This window comes from Cimex lectularius, unplaced genomic scaffold, assembly GCF_000648675.2.
Source record: "Cimex lectularius strain Harlan isolate CLEC.00 unplaced genomic scaffold, Clec_2.1 scaffold175, whole genome shotgun sequence".
NCBI classification, from domain to species: domain Eukaryota; kingdom Metazoa; phylum Arthropoda; class Insecta; order Hemiptera; family Cimicidae; genus Cimex; species Cimex lectularius.
The window spans coordinates 797217-807213 of NW_019392745.1; the positions used below are offsets into that span (position 1 = coordinate 797217).

Consider the following 9997-nt stretch of genomic DNA (forward strand, 5'->3'; position numbering starts at 1 on the left):
TACTGGCGTAAGTATCGCCTTGAATAAGTAAAACGGGCCTGTTACCGCCCCAGCCACCTTCCCTGCCACCGACGCTGTGACGAACTTTATAATAATGCTTATCTCGAGAAAAACACTTCATTGACTAGTATTTAGTGATAAAATACTTCAATTGCCATCTGTACTCGAAAAAGATGGCTTAAATGTGATTTGTTATTTACAGGAAACATTATGATCGGTTAAACTATTTTTTTGAACTATTTTTTTGATAAATCTTTTAAATCACTATAATGATTGCTCTGTGGGTTGTGTCAACAACTTGTGACAATCAATCCGTTTCCAGGGTTTACGCAGGTTACCTGACAATTGAGTTTTGCCAGGTCAAATCACCGGACAAACTTTTGCAATCGAGCAGAATCACGTCCAGAGAGATTCCATTTCAATCGAAATGTAATTTTTGTTTTTCTCTTTCACAAATGTTATAACACAACTGTTATAAATTACATGAAATATATAAGAGATTAGATTATAAATATACCAATTAATAAAATATAATGAACTTCAACCTGCATCTATTTTGCTGTTGATTCTTGTGTTATCCTTAAATCTTCAATGATATTTGAACTTAATTGAATTAGTTATTTAGGGGTACATCCCAATAAATGGAAAACAGAATACAAATAATTACTAAAAATATATTTATATGACACGACCGGGTATGGTTTGATCTCATGCTCTGCAAATTAATTTTGAATTTTAATATATTAAAAACTGTTGTTTAAAAAAAATTATTATGAACAAATTTTAATACAGTACAAGCACGATAGTTGAGAGGTCCGTTAAGTGAAAAGAGCTAATTACGAATTTCAGAGATTTTCTAAATGTTCATTTAAATATGTTCAAATTTAATGTAAATTACAAACTTAACGTTTTTAGTTGAGATAAAAAGTCAATGGCACGAGCGGGATTTGATTAATTGGTCAAGCGGACCACGAAATTAGTGAATTTAATGTAAATTTAAAAAATATAGGTATCGATAAAATAAGTATAATTATATGATTTCAAAAATATTAAAAAATGGATAAATATAAAAAAATTAAACATTTATTGTAATAAAAACTGTCAGAACCGAATTAGCACAGACGTAGTTTCGTCGTTTGGGAGCTAGGCGTGCGTAATTATTACGAACAAATTGGATTATAAACTCGAATTAAAAATTAGAAGACGTTTAAGTACCCTTGAGAAAAAGATAAATCAAGAGAGAGAGAGAGAGAGAGNGAGAGAGAGAGAGAGAGAGAGAGAGAGAGAGAGAGAGAGAGAGAGAGAGAGAGAGAGAGAGAGAGAGAGAGAGTTCTTCATTTTTGTACAGATTAACTATTAATATAACTATATTGTACAATTTTTTTTTTCAATTTTGATTGGTACATTTTCGTCAACAAGTAGACCCTGGATGTAGCACTATAGTGTTAATTGCCAAATAAATGTAACTGTCCTGAGGAAGCGAAGTATAGGTTGCACCAGTTTAACAATCGATCATAACGTTACCACTGGTTTTTTTTTTAAAGAATTTAAAGGCTGAAACCTTATTGGTCATTAAGCCTTGAGTCTGTGCAAGTTAACGGCGCAGCCCGGCCCCCTCAGAGCGAGGCCCCCGCAGACCCCGGCGCAGTGGCAGCCCAGGCCTAGAAAGAACGGAACCCCACGGATCTCTCGCAACTGATGCTTTTAGTCTTAGTTACCACTGTTGAAAAACGCTTTCTTGATCACATGTTTTGTGTTAAAATTAAATCTTGATGTTGTCACCGTTTAAGATCCCACTGACTCCTCTATGTTTCGGCCGCACGCCCCGACATAATTTGTAAAGCCGAATCCTTGAAAGGACAATATAATACGAATGTAAAATATTCATGAGACGGCCATTGAAACAATTCCAACTCGGGGGCAATCTCCCGGGTCTGTATCGGGTATATTAGTTGCGACTAGAAATAGGTGAGCTCTAACAGGCTCGGCGGAGTTGGTGCGGCCAACTATTAATATAATCTCCCATCCCCCACATAACTCCAGGTAGGCAATTGTTGTCGATGTAGAGGCGGAGAAAGGCCAGGAGCGAGAGAGAGAGAGAGGGAGTGAGAGAACAATCAATTATCAACCGAGAGCAGACCACCTGAAATAGCCTCATAATTAATGTCTACAAGATTCCTGGTTTCGGAATGTTATGGAATTGTGCGCTATCCGATATTTCCCGCATGGCATAGTTTCACCATCAAGGCAAACTCATCGGTGCACCAATTTCCCTGGATCCTTCGTGGTTATCAAAAGGCAAACTTCCCTACAACCTGATTTATCAAGGAGTACCCAGCCATTTACAATCTTTCAATTGACTCCCATCTTCGACCGTAAATTTGTTAACAAAAATTAAAAAACGAATGTTTTCTGAATTCTGATTGATGAGGACATATTCACATCTTCTCATGTGAAAATGAAGATTTTTTTTTGGGTCGCTTGATCACGTGCAGTGACAAATGATACTTGGATAATCATACGTTAAATTGGTTGCGTGATGAGCATGGGATGAAACAGCGCTCATCACATCTCAGCACCCAAGTCATTGTCACATTTCCGAGAATCACGGCCGGTGTGAAATTATCCAACCACATCCACCCTAATCACTATGAACAGTTAGTCAATTTTTTGTGTGAATCGGAAGTGGTCGATATCGATGGTTGGTCTCTCATTTGAAACGTTGGAAGTAAAAGAAAATTTTCGTCACACTTGTTTTCGTTTTTGAAGCCGGATTATGACGAGGTAGAGATCGTCCAGCAAAAAAAGTGTTGGATTAAATATTATAAAACGTTAAAATTTTTAATATTACTACTCATTACATAAGTATTATATAAGTATAATTTCATTACATTTTATATTTAAATAATTTTAATTAAGAAAACATCTACCTTACTTTTCACCACTAAAGAGGCTAGTCTTCTACAGCTAATGAGTATTCACCGAAGAAAGATCTGCAAATCGATCGATACCCATATCACAAATTACATGTGAAGAATTGCGTTTATGGCACTTCAGGTTTTATCAATCCGTGGTAGGACAATCAAAAACCACAAATTTAGTTTTTTGATTTTCAGTTAGCTCATATTTGATGTCATTGTATATTACACTCAGGTGGAAATTGGGAATGACTACTATGCTTCGTCTTCTGGCAGTTGGAAGGTGTGGTAATCAGTTTTATATTCTGTAAGGTATCTGATGTTACCAATGTAGCTCTCTACTGTTTCAGCATGAATTATAAATTCATTTATTCGAGCTTTGGTGGTAAAGAAGATTTTCTCTACAAGTCGTAGAGCGCACTACGCAAATTGTTAGAATTTAATGTATATATATCTGGGGTGTGTGACGTCTAGAGAGTAAAAGTAAGTTATTAGCGTGAGTGGAGAGGGTTCAACCCCGCCCCGACGAATATCGAGTTCTCAGAGGGAGTGAATGTGACCAGACTTCTATGTTTCTATCGAGTGTTGTGTTTGTTTTAATTTATTGTAATGAATGTATTTATTAGCGTGAAAGGAAGGAGTTGCTTACAACCCCGCTCCGAGGAATATCGAGTTCTCAGAGGGAGTGAATGTGACCAGACTTCTATATTTCTATCGAGTGTTGTGTTTGTGTTAATTTATTGTAATGAATGTAATTTATTAGCGTGAAAGGAAGGGGTTGCTTACAACCCCGCCCCGAGGAATATCGAGTTCTCAGAGGGAGTGAATGTGACCAGACTTCTATGTTTCTATCGAGTGTTGTGTTTGTGTTAATTTATTGTAATGAATGTAATTTATTAGCATGAAAGGAAGGGGTTGCTTATAACCCGCCCCGAGGGATATCGAGTACTCTGTGGTGAGTGTATGACGTCTGGAGAGTAAAAGTAAGTTATTAGCGAGAGTGGTGAGGGTTCAACCCCGCCCCGAGGAATAGCGAGTACTCTGGGGGGAGTGAATGTGACCAGACCTCTATGTTTCTATCGAGTGTTGTGTTTGTGTTAATTTATTGNTAGATTAAAAGATATCACGATTTTCCGACGCCAGGACGTGATATCTTTCAAAATCGATAAAAAGCGAAATTACTCTGAAATGGTTGAGAATCGGACCATGGACAATATGAACTTTTTTGTTCATTTTAGGGTGAAGAATCTACTGGAGAAGTTTGTAGCACGAGTAGCAATTCACCCTGTATATATATATATATATATATATATATATATATAGTATGTTTTGTTTCTCTTCTGTATTTGACGACCTGAGGTACAAACGAGAGAAACATTCTAGGATATCAACGAAGAATATCTTTCAAATTAGAGACACTAACCAGATCGAGACGCAGTTTGGCTGTAGTTTAAAACAAAATATGCGCGATAGAAGAGAAAAAGAAGGAAAACACGCACAGGGCCGGCGATGACCGCAGCGTTTGTCGGCCCATAAACTTCCCAGTTTATTATTATTTAGTGTATATAATAGTTTCATGTGCTTGTTCATTAAAAATAATAATAAAACATTTTGCCAGTTTTTCCGGCAGACGGTTGTTGACCATAGCCTTAGTGTACTTTTATTTAATTTTATATTTACAGTTGTTACTCATTATAATATTGAATAAAAGACATTTTCATTTCATTCGATTTTGAATTTTTGTTCGAAACTATTGCAAAATCTTCCTATTTTCCTCTTCCATCGCCAACAAACGGTTTCGAGTTAAGATGCACGACCGACCTTTCATACTGTGACGCTATTTTTTCATGCAGAAATTATTCCAGCCCCGGGGTCAGTCATGTATTCGGGCAAAATCCGTGCATTCCCTCTTGTTTGACGCAACATTTGCGAAACTGGCAAGTTCTAGAATTTCTTACGTCGTGGAGCGGTAGAACGACTCTATTCAAAACTCAAATAGCTTTACTAGATTAGCAATAAACGAATCGGCATGAAACAAAAGTGAAACTGCCGGTTTTACCCGAGTTAGGAAACCGGAAAGTGGGATTTAATTATTTTCCGGAAAGTTGGCGACCTCCGGAGATTGATTGCGTGGTGCATCCGATGTCTTAGACAGTTCAGACCGTTTCCAGGGTTCTATGTTAAAACCTGGTAGGTGAATTATACTATTTTAATACTGGAAGATACACCTGTGCTCTGCGCAGTGATGAACTTTGGCTGTTACATATTACGTTGATACTCATTGGGTTGGTTGTCAGGCGTGTCTCGACATTTGGCCTTCTTCAGTACGTCTCAGTCGTTTGATTAATTGAATTTTATTTTGATTTGTCCACTTTTTGCATTCTGCTTTGTATTTTTATTTCTAATTCCTTAGTGAACATTTCTTTAATATTGGAAGATACATCTGTGCTCAGCGCAGTGATGAACTTGCAATTTGGCTGTCACTGATCATTCTGGTCTTCACTGGGTTGGTCGTCAGGCGTGTCACGACATTTCGACATCTTCAGTAAGTCTGAATCGTTTGATTAATTTATTAATTCCTTCGTGAACACTTCCTTTATTTTCTATACGTAAATAAAACAAAGGCTGGCATTAAAAGTGATGACGATATAGCACACAAGCTCAATGGTTAACAGACCCCAGACCATGCTAGTTACCTAAATAGAACAATGGAGTAGCAAGCATTCTCGGCTTTAACACTATTAGCAGAGTGTGTGTGAAATAATTATTTGCCTTTTTCTTCTTACAGAAAGGTCCATCAAAAAGTTCATCTAGGGAGAAATTGTTACTAATTTTAGGCGTATTTACTTTTGTAAGACAGACGTTTAGGGTACCAACTTCATGCATTTTTTATGTTATTTTCCGTCGCTGGACCAAATTATAAAGGGTATCTGGAAAAGAAAAGATATCCGCCGAGGTAATGGGAAAGTTCTGAAGCATGAATTGTTTTAATGATCTCATATTAGCAATTCCATTCAGAGCGTTTCTCTTTAAAAGCATAAAAGGTAATAAATTCATGGAAGGACAAAAACCTTTTTCGAAGACATCCAAGACGTTTAAATATTGAAGGAAGGAAGAAAAGGGGGAATTGCGACGGTTTTTATTTTTTGACCGGTTGCCGTCTTTCGTGTTATCATCGCAGGGATAATTTTAAATTGAATTCAAGGCAGAGTCGCTGTTTGTTTATCAAATTGAATTTTGACGCCAACCCGTTTTCTCTGGTAGCGACATCACTATTTCTAATCATTTAAACAATATTAGTAAAATTATTCAGAAATCGTGAGATGCGGTCTGGTGTGACGTAGGTTCTAGAAAAACATTTTCTTTATCGTGCCAACGTTTCGATCTTTATTGAGATCATTTCCAGGGCTCAAAGTGTTTGTTTTCTGTGCAACACAAACACTGTGCCATGCTTGCGTGTCGTGTTGAGAATGCCAATTTCAAAGTACCAATTTTGACCATAACTTCACAAAACTCCCTACTTTTTACAAACATTGGTAATAAATAATAAGTATATTATAATTTATATATTCATAACTATATTTATTACAGTATTTATCAAACATATTCAGTTATTTGTCAGACATACATGACCCACTCCACCAACATTCTCAACGAACTTCACGAACCCCTACTACTTTCCCTTCCTCTCAAACCTTTTCCTTCCAGAATGATCAAGCAGCCCATCGGTCCCCACTCCCCTCCAGAAAACGAAAATTCCTGGTTACGATCTAATTACTCCAACAATATTAACCCCCACTCCCTAAAATATCAATTATAACATCTACTCAACCTATCTTTCACAATGCCCACTTACCTACCCTATGGAAATTATCTTCAATAAGAGTTGTCCTAAACCAAACAAACCCGCTCACTTTCCTAGTTCTTACAGACCAATCAGTCTTTTACCAATATACACGAAGATTCTCAAAAAACTACTGTTGTTCCACCTTTTTAACGAAATTGCATCCCATATTACTCCTAATTACCGATTTAGCTTTTGGAGTTGGCACTCGACTATCTATCAAGCTCATCGCGTTCTAGACACCATTACCACTGCCCTCCAGCTGAAATAGTATTGCCCTGGTGTCCTCGTGAACATATCCCAGGCATTTGATGGGGTATGGATGACTCTATGGCATCCTACCTACTCTATTGCTGATACTAAGATCATACCTTACAGACCGTCGCTTCCAAACTGTACGAAACATATCTTTCTTCACAATCTACCCAATTCTTGCTAGTGTTCCACAGGTAGCGTTCTTGCTCCTCTTCCGTACACAATTCACACGGCTGATCTACCCACTCACCTTAACACTTTCACTTTTACCTTTGCCGATGATACAACAACACAACTTCATGTAATTTACAAAATCTCATACACAAACTCGAATCCTGGCTCCTCCAATGGAAAGTCACGGTTAATGAAGCTAAATTTTTTTCACTATTGACAAAAGGAATATTTCAATAATCTTCCCATCCCCGTTGCGAACAACGTACGATAACTTAGTCTGTACCTCGACAAATGGGTTAAGTTTTACGTAGAATCCCCATACAAGACTCAAACGTAAAAATTTATGTACAAGATTTAGACTGCTACAAAGACTAGACTACAAGCGATCCAAACTTACATTAACAAACAAAAAGACACTCCACTGTCCTGCTAGCCCCCTGTACATACGGACTTGTACTGTTCGGAACGTCTAAGAATGCTAATCTTAATCGACTACAAATCTACAATCTAAAATTCTTTGAATTATAGTTAATGCTCCCTTCTTAGTCTCTATGCTTACCATATCGACTTAAAAATCCTATTTGTATCCGATCTAGCCAAATTCCGTTCCAAAATTTCATTATAAATTACCCGATCACTTAAACACTTTTTCATCCACAACAGTACCTGTCAATCCTCGTCGGAGACTGAAGCGACGTTGGCCACGCGACAACTTAGTTGCCTAACATCAGCTCACAAGGCTCTTTGAATGTATTGACGATCTTTGTGTTAACCCTATTAACTCTGTTAGGTCGTGTTAGATCGAGAAAAATGATGACGTAAACTTGACTCATCGGCTGGTTAACATTGCTCGATCTAACAGGGTAGGGCCAATGTTAAATGTTAAGTCGAAAATAGTAGTCACATTGCTTGCCGTTAGGGTTTAGATAACCAACTGGCAGCTATGAATTTAACCGCTGTTTTTTGTTTACATGTATTTTTATTCTTTTAATTAAATCAGACAATAAATTTCTTTGTTCATTTCTGACCTGTATACTCTCATTCCTAATAGATACATCCCCTATCCTATAAAGTTGTAGGCTGTTAGAAGTTACGACAGAATTTAGATATGGCGGCATAAATTGAAGCGCGTCATTTGTTAGTATTTTCGAGTGCATTAGCATTTTGAATGGAAGAGTTGATTAATTTTTTTTCTAACTTCTCCTCTCTTACAATTCAACACAAAACAAGCCTTCAAGAACTGTTATCGCTTTATTTTTGGTTCTACCAGTCGCCTCCAGTGTGATAACATTAACGTTTAACATGGTAAGAAAAGAAGGGGGCGTTCACGATCTTACCGAACATTTCTCTATTCGAGTTAACATCTAATAAACGTCGTGAATACCCCTAGTAGATACGAATAGGGTGAATACCCCCTCATTTCCCTGTAATGCTAGATTTGGTACAGCCTGATGACGTTTGAATCGATCGTCCCTCTCGTCTGTAGACCTAGATCGACCCTTGCCTGGCCTTCTAGTGTGACGCCCTGTTTCTCTGAAGCGCCGAAGAACCCTTCGTTTACACCCAGGCTCCTAACGACCTCGTGCTGGTTGAATCCTTCCTCTAATGATGTTGTCCCTACCAAACTCACACAAATGCCTGACTGGAGCCATTGAAAAAGGTTTAGGAATAAGAAAAATATGAAATGAAGGAAAAAAATTAACTGAAAGCGATCTTTAGGCGTAGCAGAATGTAAGTGCTTAAAGCTACTTTTTTGCAAATGGGATTATCAGCACAAAAGTAAAAACAGCAATACTTGTAACTAATGTTGAAATATAATGGATTTGATTTTAAACTAAATAAACAGAATGGTGCTTTAAATTTGTCCAACAGTGTATTTGAAGATTGATTCGGAATGAGAGCTTGAAAGGTGTGAAATGGACCACCAATGGTTATCTAAAAAGTCTGATATATTTCTTTTAATCCAACTGTTCCGATGTTATGTTAAAAGTCAAAGTTCAAAAGCGCCCCACGTCGACTTGGCGAGACGGGAAAAAGCTCAAATATCGGAAAAGCCAGCCTAATTACGCAACGGTAAAACTCTGAAACGTATTGCCCATGGCAACGGCGATCTTTTCAGCGAATCATCGCTGATTTTTCACTCGGGGCCCGTTATGCAAGATCCGAGGCATCGATCCGTTTTGAGGAAAGAAATCCCACCCCGGGGTTGTATGGGGGCCAATCGAGTCGCTCGGAATACATGTGTAGCCTCGGCGCCTGTGTATGCTGTATGGGAGGGGCTCACACATGCCAGCTCCGCCTACTTCCCCACTACCTCCGACACCCACTTTTACCTATACTTGTTACATCCGTTTAACTCTCCACGTGTGCCTGTACGACCTAGCTAATTTCAATATAGCAAAAATACCCTTCCTTCCGACTGGGATGACCTTCAGTCATGACTTTTCTTCGTTTATAACCAAGTTGTCGAAGAAAGTCTACTTTTCAAAAATTGAAATAAGGAAAATGTCCTAAGACATATCAAAGGAAAACTATATTTAAAGTTACAGTCAATTAATTACACGCGATTAAGAAAAATCTGTGTCACAGACAGGATTCAAACGCACGATCTTGTCGCCAAAGCTAGGATGATCTAACCACTTCAACTACCGTGCCTTCGATCTCCCATGCCATCCTTCCTTTTTTTCAACATTTTAGTTAGAACGTCGGAGTATTGATCACTCCTTTGACACAGATTTTTCGAAATGAAAAATCTATCACACAGATGGGATTCGAACCTACAATCTTGGGATCATTTCTAGCATGT

At 37.8% G+C, this 9997-nt stretch overlaps 1 long non-coding RNA gene across 1 annotated transcript; it reads right to left on the minus strand.

Annotated features, from left to right (window-relative positions):
• Positions 1 to 5360: 5360 nt before the first annotated feature.
• On the minus strand, positions 5361 to 7922 carry LOC106670725. Its single transcript, XR_001341118.1, has 3 exons — positions 7858 to 7922; positions 5615 to 5728; positions 5361 to 5521 (listed from the first exon to the last, which is right to left on the minus strand). It is a non-coding gene; the product is annotated as an uncharacterized LOC106670725 (long non-coding RNA).
• Positions 7923 to 9997: the final 2075 nt, after the last annotated feature.